Consider the following 10,261-nt stretch of genomic DNA (forward strand, 5'->3'; position numbering starts at 1 on the left):
TGGCTTCTACTTAGTCTTTTTTTTCCCAGAATAATTCCAACTCCATGGGCCCTAGAGTCTGTAGAGATTTTGCTCCTTGCTGAGCATGTATTTCCACTATACTCATGACCTGTAGGAAGAACCACGGGGGTGGGTCACCTAACCATGAGCTAGACTCCAGACAAAGTGCATCTTTTACCTGGACTTTATGAGCTTCTATTCTGTGCAGCCAACTGCAGTAGTACCCAAAGTCCTCAAGAATTGTAACTGCTTAAACAGCATCTGAGAGCCCCTTTTAAGTTTCCTATATTTTCACTGAGTAAACAGCCACCAACTTTTTGGAGAAAGCTAAGATAAGGCTCATAACATGTATGGTGTCCTATCTAAGTTCTCCCACAAGATTACCAACCTCCCATTCCATTAGATTTAGGTCTGTGAGCTGACTCAGAATGGGAATTAGATGAGAGACTAAATCTCTGAGGGACACAAATCTTCAATTCCTATAAACGAGTTAAAACAATTAAACTTCAAGTGATGAGAATGAAAATTTTTGTGTTCCAAGCACTTAAGGGAACATTGCTAGTCACAACCTCCAAACTCCATGATGGGTAGGACTAGAAGGGGAAATGTGGCTTTGGGTTCCAAGAGAGACCAATGCCTAAACCCACTCTGAGGTGGTAGGACTCTGGAGGAGAATGGCAGTGTAGGGTAGAGGGGATTTTGGGGTGGGCAAGATCTGAAAGGCCTCAGCCTTAAGGGTTGCTTGGAGAGCACGTAGGTGTGCTTTGGCATAGAAGCTGTGGAATTGTTAGTAAAGGACTCCTCTTTCAAGAAACCTCCCTGGCCTGGTGTGACTTAGGGATAGCACAGACATCTGACGACCACTCCCAACAGCGTCACCATGTGTCAGAGGCAAATGGCAGCATATTGGGCACAAAGTAAAAAATTACAGGAGAGTAGAAGATTGACATACTTCCCTTTTTGGATTGCATAAGCTCTCAAAGTTCTTGGAAGGTCTGGTGAGGGAGAGGTAGAAGAGTTTTATAGCAGTCTTCCCAACAACATGACATGTGAGGGCTCAAGCTAATCCTTACAAATCCTGGTGAGGCTCTACCATTAGATCACTGTGTGATTATAGTAAAATTATTCAGCCTTTCTTGGTTTGGGGGTTGGAAAGCGTGAGTGCTTCCCAAGCTTTCCCCATCAATGGGCCCAAAGGGCCTTATGAGGGTAGTTGGCTGAGAAAATACATTTGTACCAAGTACATTTAGAAACTCCAACCCCTTGCCCTGATTCTGATACCTGCAGGTTGCAAAACCATTGATTAGATGATAGTAACAATAAATATAAGAGCTGATACATTGTCCATTCACAATGTACTATTCATGCTCAGCTTCACAAACATCATATTATGTAATTCACACAAACATTCTGGGGCAACATTTCCATTTTACAAACAAGGAAACTGAGGCTGAGAGAAGTTATTGATAAATAGTTTCTCAAGCTTTACAGCAAAAAAATGAATGTTCTGAGCTTTAAATTCATGTCTTTCTCAGAATCCAAACTCATAGCAACTACAGTTTACTGCTATCATGGTTCCAGCTCTAACATTTTAAAATTCTGTAACCTTGCTCTTGAAAAGAAGAGTGGTGGTGATGGAGGTGAACTTAAGAGATATGGGTCAATTTTGGATTCTACTGTATAGGGTCAGAACAAATTTGGGATTCAATAGGATCAGCCTGTGCATTCTTTCAGTCAATAAGTACTTAGTCCCTTCTCTGTAGGAAGCACTAAGCCAAATATAGTCAAAAAGGTAAATTAGTGTTGATCCTCCTCTTGAGAGCTCATGGTCTAGAAATTGATGGGGAGACCAGGACTTGAAATCCAACTGCAAGTTAGGAATGAAAGGAATTATGATGCATGTCTCTCTGTTTCTCTCTTAATGGAGACAAATAGGCAATTAGAAGACAGGCAAGGGACATGTTGTCCCTTATTCAGAAAGAGAAAATTGTGATGACTAAGGTCCTAGACCCTGCAGTCAAATCTACCTGGTCTTAAATTTTGGCTCCTTCAGGCCAGATGGAGGCATCTTTGCTAAGGGTCACATTGAGCTGCAAGCAGCATCAGGGCATCTTTAGGAGTCAACAGCATGGCAGAAGACTTCAAGACCAAAATCAAGAACTACAAAACTGCCCTTTGACAGCTGCCTCCCCAACCAGAACCAGACTGGAAACTGTTGGCAGAACTACTAGGAATTCCACCACTATGAGAAGGCAATGACTGCTAAAGGGGGTGATGTGTCCGCATGTGAATGTTACTGGCGTGTGTGAAAGTCCCTTTGCCCCATATCCTGGGTGTCAGCCTGGGATGACCACTGGGCAGAAGGCACATTTTCTAGGAAAACCTAAACTGGCTACACCCCACCTGTCCTCTCTCTTTATCTTTCTCCCAGAGAGGTAAAGGGGCACCTGGGTACATACCACCCTAGAATCCTGAATCATGGCTTAACTAATAATAAATACTTGTTGGAAAAGTATGAAAAAATTTTTTGTCTCCTTTTACTTGTGATATTTTGGGTAATGTCATCTCTTGGGACCCCCATTTGCTCCTCTAAAAAATGAGAAGAGTAAGAGTTACCTACCTGTATTAGTTCCCTGAGGCTACATAAACAATACCAAAAACCTGGTAAAAACAACAGGAATGTATTATCTCATGGTTCTGGAAGCCAGAAGTCTGAAATCCAGGTGTCAGCAGGGCCATGTTCCCTCCAAAGGCAATAGGGGTGAGAAATTCCTTGCCTCTTGTAGCTCTTGTTGTCTCCTAGTGCTGTCATGTGGCTGCCACCCTTCTCCACCTGCCTCCTTCTCTGTGTCTATAAGTCCTTTTTGTCTCTATAAGGACACTCATTGGATTTAGGCCCGCCCACCCTAGCCCAGTAGGATCTCACCTTAACTGACCCTTCCTTAATCATGTCAACAACCTTATTTCCAAACAAAGTCACATTCTTACATTACAAGTGGACATGAATTTGGGGGGACACTATTCAACCTATTACCCTATCTTATAGACTATCATGGGGAACAAATGAAATAATGTATGGAAAGAATTCTGCACAGTGCTGGGCATGTAAATACAATAAACGTTAGCTGTATCTACACTTATGCATATGTATGCATATGTAACTATTCTGTTACTAGATTTACCAGATGCTTATTTCATTATTTATTTCACCAGATGAAATGGTAACTTTCAATGTGTTTTGCTCTTTGTGAGTGTTCTAATTTGCTTGTTTCTGATTGTATCATATTATTTCCTCTCTTTTTCTTTTTTTTTAGGTTTGTGTTTGTTATTTATATTTGTTTTTCTCTTTTTCTCCAAAAACATCCTGGATGTTTTGGTACACAGTATCCATTTTCTCAGTAGACAGACTCTTATTATATGGGTTATTTTTCTCCAGTGAACATTTTATTGTTTTATTCAGGTGAGTATTTTGATCATCTTGTAGAACTGGATGAGCTTTTTGTTTGTTATTGAGAATTATTTTTCCCTAGAACTTCTTTATGGTGTTATAATGGTCATCTTCCACAAATGATGCATAGATTCTTACAGAGAAATATACCCTCTACTTATAAGGGGTGAAGTTCAGAATGTGTCTTTTTATCCTTTCTTATCATTATACTCACATCTTCCATCCAAATGCCACTGTCCCTCCAGACCTGTTTTATGCCACATTATCTATTTCTTCAGGAAATACTTGCAGAACAAGCCCACCCCACACCCACGATTTATCCCTAGAGGGAGTGCAGTGAGTGAGTCGATTCATGTTGTGAACAGTCCTGGGCGCTAAACCAGTCCCTGGAGTCTGCAGTGGGCTTTTCATCAGGGTCCCAAGGTCTGTGATCTGGAATTGATTCTTACTAGCATCCAAACTGGATTCTAGATTGGTCTCTGAGCTCCAGCAGAGCTCTAATGGTTCTAGCTACATAGGAGACAGATTGGATTGGCCTGCACCCTAAGTACCTATTCTAAGTTGGACTCAAGCCTTAACTAGACTCTGGATAAACAAGGCCAAACCTGGACTATTTCTTCCTCCCCAGCAGTGCCCACTTCTGAAATGAAAAGCAAGCCAGTCGGCACTTGGAAAAAAATATGTGACTATTTATTGCAAAGCTAGATTGGCAGTTCAAGAAGCAAGGCAATAGAACACAGATGGACTTTCTATAACAGAGGACTCAGGGCACGAGAGGAAAAAGAAAGTGGATGGGGAAGTTAACTGCTACATAGAGAGCCCCCTCTTCTGACTGTTCCTCTGCTCCCGTGACTGTTTTTCCAAGACATGCTAGTCACACGTTCCCTGGGCTGAGGGCTCTGATGAGCACAGGGGAATTCCCAGAACCTAGAGCACTCTCAGTATCTAGCAGCAGTCTCTCCAACTGAGAAGCCAGGCCTGAGTCTGGAAAAGAAGTTGGTTGCCCTCTGGGCCTGTGCAATAGCAGGAAATGTAGCTGCCCTTTCTGCAGGCCAGGACAGGTCCACTGAGGGCACTGGGGCAGCAGGAAGTTGACCATCTCAGTTCACCAGCCCTTTAGGATGAGGTGAGTTTTCCCATCTCCAGTGAAGAACCTACAAAAACGATGGCCCAGTGAGGTCTCTGAGCCCCAGGGAAAGAGTCACCCAGCTATTCATCAGCATCTCCAGGGTCAGAGTTCTCCGGAGAGATGCCTTCCTGAGCCTTCCCAACCTCAATCATTGGATCCCCTTGGGGAGAGGGAGAAACCCTTTTCTGTTTGGCTTTCTTGAAGATGCTCATCTCTGCCATTCTGAAAGCAGCAGACAAAATAATCAGTGATGCTCCTCACTAAACCATAGGTTCAGCCAGGGCTGCCAAGGGGCAGTGATGCAGGGAGTCTAGATCAGCCCTGTCCAGTGCCTGTCCTTTCCCAAGAGAGCAGTAAGTAGACTCAACTTGTGCCAAACCCAGACCCCAATCTCCACACAACCTGGAGCATGGAGAACAGGGCCCTGTGAATACTGGAGGCTCCCAAGAAGAGAGCCCAAGGAGACGCAGTCAAGCAGCCATTATCCCTCTGATAGCATCACCTTATTATCAATTGCAGAGCTCCACAAAGAAGTGTCCACACTGTATTTTATGTGAATGATATCCCTGACATTCATGCTCATGGGGGCACTGTGTACATAGTTTTCTATATGAGCAGGGCTCCCTGGAGCTGGACAACACTCCTACTCTTGGGCCAAATCCCAAATCCAGGATTAGGCTTATGCTCCAAATATAGCCAGTAGTAGTGCCTGACCCCATGGCTACAGTGACTGATTCAGAGGTAGCTCTGACCCAAGCTAGGCCAGTACAATCAGTGAACATCAGACCCAAGACCAGCTACAGCTGTTGTTCTATTTCCTCTGCACCTAGTAAGCATTTCTACCTCTGTTGGGGAGCCTGTCTAAGCATGAGGCCAACAGGGAGAACAGAGTCTATGAGAACGGCTGAGTCCTGAGACATTGTTTGGGCACCTGCCTGAAACCAGTGCTACCTGTGAATTTTTCAGTTACATAAGCCAATGAATTCTCCTGTACGACATAGGTTGTGTTGAAATGGATTTCTATCACTTGCAGTCAAAGGTCCCAGAGTCATAATATTTGCCTCTGAAGAAGGCTTCCTCTTCTTTTCTACAAACCCAAGTGAGATCCTAGTCTTCTAGCCCTGGATGCTGTGGGAGCCATCACCATGTGGCCATCAGATGGTGATCCTGAGTGTGACGTACTTACCTGATAAGCATTCCCACAAGCAGGCTGGCCAGGAGTGGGCCCAGCCAGTAGATCCAGTGGAAGTTCCAGTGGTTGGCTACAATAACAGGTCCAAAAGCACGGGCAGGATTCATACAGGCTCCAGATACAGCATCGCTGCAAACCACTTGTCATCAGGATTCCATCCAGGCCGCAACTCACTTCAGGTTCCTTTCCCCAACGAAGCTTAGATCACACACCTCCCCAAAACCCTATCGTAGGGTTCCGAGGGCTTCCAAAGAAAGAACAGGTAAAGAGGCTATTAGCACTGGGCATTGTTACGATCCCCACAAGTATGAGCTCAGAAATTAGAGTTTGATCACACATTCTTTATTATTTGGCCAAGTTTTACCTGCGCAGGGGCCACCTTTCCCTCGAAAGGAAAAAGGCGCACCGCTGTAAGGGTACACGGGTTTTTATAAGCAGAGCAAGCAAGCAAGATACAAGGGCGAGAAGTGGCAGTTAGCAATAGGCAGCTTCTTTCTTTCTTTTTTTTTTTGCTGATTAGGTTCAAGGCTGTTACTGGGCCCCCTACTCTTTCTCTGGTCAGGATGTGTATCTGAGGCAAGGCTCAACCCTCGCCCTATGCCTCCTCCTCATTCTTGTCGACTCTGGCCCAGCTGCATGGGGGCTGCACCCTGATATGTTTTTCTTGGTATTTGTTTCTCCCTTATCCTCAGCTCTGACCCTGCTTTTATGGGCTATTTGTCTGAGTCAAGGCTCAGCCGTTGTCCTATCTTGTTACTAAGGGGGGGGCTCTAATTCTTCCCTTCATCTTGGGGTATTGTTTGTTCTAGTTTCTTGTTTCGGCCCAGGCTTGACCTAGTGTTAAAGTTTGGCCCCTTCAGGCATACAGTCCACCATTCTGCACATGCCCTTTTAGGAGAATGTTCAGAAGGGAGTACCGGCTCAGGGATGACAAGAAGAGAAAAAAGGTGGACCCAGGTTCCCGCCAAAGTTGATAAAGGAAAGTCAAGCAGTTGTCAATCATGTGAACCTTGAGGTCAAGAAGACCTAGACTCAAGACCCAGCCCAGCTATTTCTAATTGTGTGAGCTTTGCTTAACCTCTATGTGTTTCAGTTGAGGTGAAAGTATCTATCTCATGGGTTGTCAAAAGTCAATGAGAAAATGCATATATAGCCCAATCTCACATATAATTCGTGTACAGGTGTTTAATCTAGTTGACCCAGCATCTTCTACAGGGTGGCTGTGGTTCAGGTGCACCTCTCTACTTCTGGTGTCTAAATCTTTGTCCCCTTCATTCAAGCTGGGATTCTGCAGGCTTGGCCCCTCACCAGCTCCTGTGTCCAGTAGCCATGGGTGAATAAGCATGTAAGTAAAACAATGGCAACTAGGAGGCAGCAAAGCATTGCCACAGCTTCCTGACTCCTCCTTCCCCTTCCCAAGGAAGAAATAAGGTTGGAGGGCAGAGCTAGGAAACTTGTGTCCAAGGGAAAAGAAAGAGCTGGACATTAGGGAGGGGTTCCCTCATCCTCTTTAGCAGGAGATTTGGGCTCTTATCTCAGATCCATCACTTAATTTGCTGATGCCCAGTGACCTTCAATTAGTCATTTCTGTCCTCTCTGAACCTCAGTTTCCTCTTATATAAAATGAAAGAAATAACAACTTACTCAACCTTATCTCCTTAATCCCTTCCCACACCTACTAAGGAGCTCAACATGGACAAACACATCCTGCAGAAATGTTTTACTGATACTACAAAAATAATTTCACATAAAAATCCAGTTTTCTGACTTTCTTGGAATGAAATTAGAAGAAGGTTCCCTCCAGACCCACACTCCCACATAGCAATAACTTTCCAGAGGTGAATAGTGGTACCTCCAAAGATACCACAGTTCCCACCACTCCCTGTTGTATGCCTAATGCCAGCCCACTTCCCCTGTTTGCATTACCTTCCTGGCTCCCATTGGCAACTGAATCTGTGTCCCTCAAGTAAGCTCTGCAGGCCCCACCACCAGAGCCAAACCTAGGCCCAGGGCCAGAGACTCTAGTCGCAGAGCTGAGGGACACTCACCCTGCCAAAATATCCACAGTGACAGAGAAGCTGATGGAGAATGGGACCAGAGGACCCTGTGTCTTCTCATTGATGGTGCCCATGCAGACAGCCAGTGCCAGCAGTACAGTAAGGACGATCTCTGTCACCACTGCCCCCACCATCTGCCCTGGCTCTTGAACTGTCACAAAGGCCGCCCCAGATGCATTCCAGAACCTCTTCTCTGGACTAACCACCTGTGGAAAGAAACCACTCAGCCCCACAGTGGAGGTGAAGAAATGGCCAGGAGCTGAGAGGAGGAACCCAAAAAGGCATGCCTCAGCTATTAATGATCCCAGTTCCACCAGTGTTTGCCATGTGGCAATGCAAGAGCTATCAGACTTCTCTGAGCCTCATTTTGTTTATCTATAAAATGGGGGTGACTCAGTGATGGCTCCAGTAAGCCTTAAACTTAGGTAAACTTATATGAACCTCTTTGAGAAATAAAATACAAAAATACCTTATTTTTACAAATTTTGCAAACACATATGACCAGGTCAGCACATTGCTAACCCAGATAAGGTCCCTTCTCAGGGACAAGGAGAGCCTTGAGTCTTAAGCTCCAATGCTTTCAGAGAAAATCAGCCTCAGGGGTTATCAGAGCACCTGTGGAGGGAGGACAGCAGAGCAGACAAGGTTCTGGACCCTGAGCCCAAATCTGGGCTCTGCTGCTCAGAAGCTCATCTGAACTTGGACTAGTGATTGACTTCTCTGTGCCTCTGTTCTTTCTTCTATAAATGGAGATAGTAACAGCTCTGTGGCCAGGGAGTGGGCTTCCTCTAAGGACTTGAGAAGTTGTTGGGGAATGAAATGAGAGAAGATATGTAGAGTGCTTGTCAGGGAGGGTGTGTTCAGTGAGTGGCAACTGCTGCCTTGTACCAGTCACTGTCAGGTTTGACGAGTTTGCAAGTGGCCCAGCCAGAGGCAGTCTGAAAAAGGCTTTCCACTGAGGATCAGAGCAGGAAGATACAGACAGAAGAACAGGGTTTTGAATGGGGGTATAAGGAAACCAGGGCAGGGAAGAGAATGTAATGGGCCTTGAAACCAAGGTCTACAGTGGGCCCAAGCTTAGAGCCACAGGCCCAACCAAGCTGACAGGGCCGCCCCACCCCCAACCTCTACTTTCCCCACTCATACACATTCCAAACAAGGCCTACATCTTGAAGTCCTGGTTGGACTGACACATCAAGGCAGAAAGAAAGAAAGAGTGAAAAAATAGAAGGAAAGAAATAGAAGGAAGAAAAGGAAGGAAGGAGGGCATCCACCAATGGAATTATGTGTAGAGCTATGAAAATTCTGGGACAAAAAGGAAGAGCTAGACTTCCTGTTGCATTGAAAGGGTTCCAAACATAAATTGAATATTAAGTCCCTTCAAAGGCAGAGAACTTGGTTTAAAAGAGGGCAAGCTGGAGAACATACAGAGAAGTCAGTTCAAGAGTTTTTCAAGTATAAGCCTATTCACCTTGTATCCCAGTCAGTGCTTAGTGAGAATAAATGAACAAGTGAATGAACAAATAAATGAACGAACATGTGAAAAAACATTAGAACTAGAAAATCCACTCCAAAGCCAGAAATGGACTCAGAAAGAAAAATTTCTAGTTCTGAATCCTGCTTCCTGGTCTGTCCTTGTTTGTGCAGACATGGAGAGAACGGGTGGGTTTGGAGTGAACCAAAGGCCTTTTGAGTATCCTCCTCCCCAGTAGAGAAGGGCCCACCCAGACCCACTGGAAAACAAAGAGAATTTTGACTGTCTCTCTCCCCTGCCCCCAGCAACCCCATCAGAGCAGAAACCACCACCCTACAATGTGTGGAGATCACCAAACTTGGCCAGGGTGGCCCTAATCAGCCCCCCACACAGCTTGGAGATCCAGTAGGGAAGGAGCATTGTCAGGTTGAGGCCTCCAATGAGCATGGCCTCCAGGGACACAACAGGGTTAAAGTGTCCACTGCTGTCAGCCACAGAAGCAAAAGACCAAGGTTCAGGCTGTGCCTGAGGGAATGCATCCCAACCAGCCCCCCCAGGTTTGTCTTGCACTGCTAATCAGGCAAGGGCCCAGTCCAAGTAGAAACAGGCACTGGTGGAGCAAGGGACCTGGGTAGAGCTTGGTGGGGGGCAGCCCAATTCCTAGATGCCCCAGCATGCCCAGAAGAAGAATGCGTGGGAAACCATCTCTCATCTCCTTCCAGACTCCCTCAGAGCCCCTTCCAGCCCTTCAGAGATGTGGCCACAGGTCAGAACGAGACCGCAGACCAAATTAGTAGCCCAAGAGCGGCATCATGGCCTCCCCTTGTAAGTACCATATTTTGCCATGTGTAATACACTCTCATGTATAATGCACACTCAAGTTTTTGGCCCAAATTTTCAGGAAAAAAATCTTTTAATTTTTTTATTTATTTATATTTATATATTTGTTCTTTGTATTATA

The 10,261-nt window shown here is 45.3% G+C and overlaps 1 pseudogene; it reads left to right on the forward strand.

The window, feature by feature from the left end:
* Positions 1 to 2,128: 2,128 nt before the first annotated feature.
* Positions 2,129 to 2,387, forward strand: LOC129076769 (cytochrome c oxidase subunit 6B1-like; annotated as a pseudogene).
* The last annotated feature ends 7,874 nt before the right edge of the window (positions 2,388 to 10,261 follow it).

The sequence above is a fragment of the Pteronotus mesoamericanus genome, unplaced genomic scaffold (genome assembly GCF_021234165.1).
Source record: "Pteronotus mesoamericanus isolate MK-2021 breed Mesoamerican mustached bat unplaced genomic scaffold, CSHL_Meso_final contig_64, whole genome shotgun sequence".
NCBI classification, from domain to species: domain Eukaryota; kingdom Metazoa; phylum Chordata; class Mammalia; order Chiroptera; family Mormoopidae; genus Pteronotus; species Pteronotus mesoamericanus.